The sequence below is a fragment of the Penaeus monodon genome, chromosome 27 (assembly GCF_015228065.2).
Source record: "Penaeus monodon isolate SGIC_2016 chromosome 27, NSTDA_Pmon_1, whole genome shotgun sequence".
Classification (NCBI taxonomy): domain Eukaryota; kingdom Metazoa; phylum Arthropoda; class Malacostraca; order Decapoda; family Penaeidae; genus Penaeus; species Penaeus monodon.
Window position 1 is genome coordinate 15993565 of NC_051412.1, and position 1338 is coordinate 15994902.

Sequence of the window (1338 nt, forward strand, 5' to 3'; positions counted from 1 at the left end):
AATGCCAACGAAATTGACAGGAGAGTTCATGCAAAGCCCTTGCATTTAGGAAAATCGGTAACACATCAACAATATACTTTGGTTCAGTCACAGTATCACAGTAAGAAGCACAGCAGCCTTTCATTCTACCAGACAGCTTTTCGTTGCCTTGATATTTACGGATCCTTTCCATTATGTTTTTCTAGTATGATCTGTTGCACACATGTTGCTAAGGGCAGCTTTTTTGGCTGATTTCTTACCTCTGCTTTGCTTTCATTTGCATCTGCGCATATGGTGTATCAGGACTAGTTATTTCTTCTTAGTAGATATTCTTAACTATACCTATGTTTTGGTTATATATAAAAAAAATATGTTGATTATTTTGAAATGGGTATAAAGTTCCTTCACTCTTCAAAATCACTGTCTAACGAGTTGACTGAATTGCATGTTAAGGTTCGTTTTATATTCATAATCCCTGGCTTCTTCCCTGAGAACAAAACTCAAAACTTTTCTTTTCCCTCCCAATCGTATTGGGTCTTCTGCACACTATATAAAATTTAATATCATTTGCAGGCATGTCCCTTTTTTATTTAATAAAAAAACACTTCTTTATTAAGTAATTCATGTAGTTTATACCCATGGCATAATGCACAACATATATAACAACTCTTAAACACATGATCCCTGACGAGATGGACCTACATGTCTTCCAGCAACGACGTGGAGAGTGTTATGCCGCCTGGTCTTTGGCGCGTCTTACCCAGGGATATTCGCCGAGCGGGGCCTATCATGAGGTTCACTGATCCCCCCAAAACCAAGTTATTTTAGTCACATCTTTAAGATAGCCCCGTGTTTTGATGATAGAATCTAGTCCTCGTGTTCAATAGCATAGAAGTCAGTCGCCTGTCGTTCTTAGATACCCCCCCCTCCACTCCCCCTCCTTCTGACCGAATACACACATTTGCCAGCGTGGGTATTTTCCACTTTTCTTCATATACTGCAATCAATTATGATATATGTAATACAGTATTTATATGCAGATTCTCACAGTTATTACTCATTCAGTAAAAAAAAATTATCAATAAAATCATAAAACGATGAATGGATGTACCAAGGACCTTAGTAGATATAAGAAAAAGAAACATTGACCAAAAACAGTAATAAAAAAGGACAATTCTAACCAAATCATCTGAATAAGGCAGTCAGAATAAGTCCAAGTATCAAGTAAACGAAGAAACTGGAAAGCCCGGCTGAAGGAAGCCCTCAAAAGGCCGATCCTTAGTGAAGTCAGTGTGTCAAGAAAAAGGTCTTTTGCGGGAGACATTGCAAGAAAAGGGAAGATGTGTATATATAAAATTC

General features: G+C 37.6%; 1 protein-coding gene across 2 annotated transcripts in view; it reads left to right on the plus strand.

Moving 5' to 3' along the window:
• Positions 1-1338, plus strand: part of LOC119590622 (synaptotagmin-14-like) — an 82700-nt gene that overhangs the window by 76506 nt on the left and 4856 nt on the right. The gene's annotated exons all lie outside the window — the stretch shown is intronic.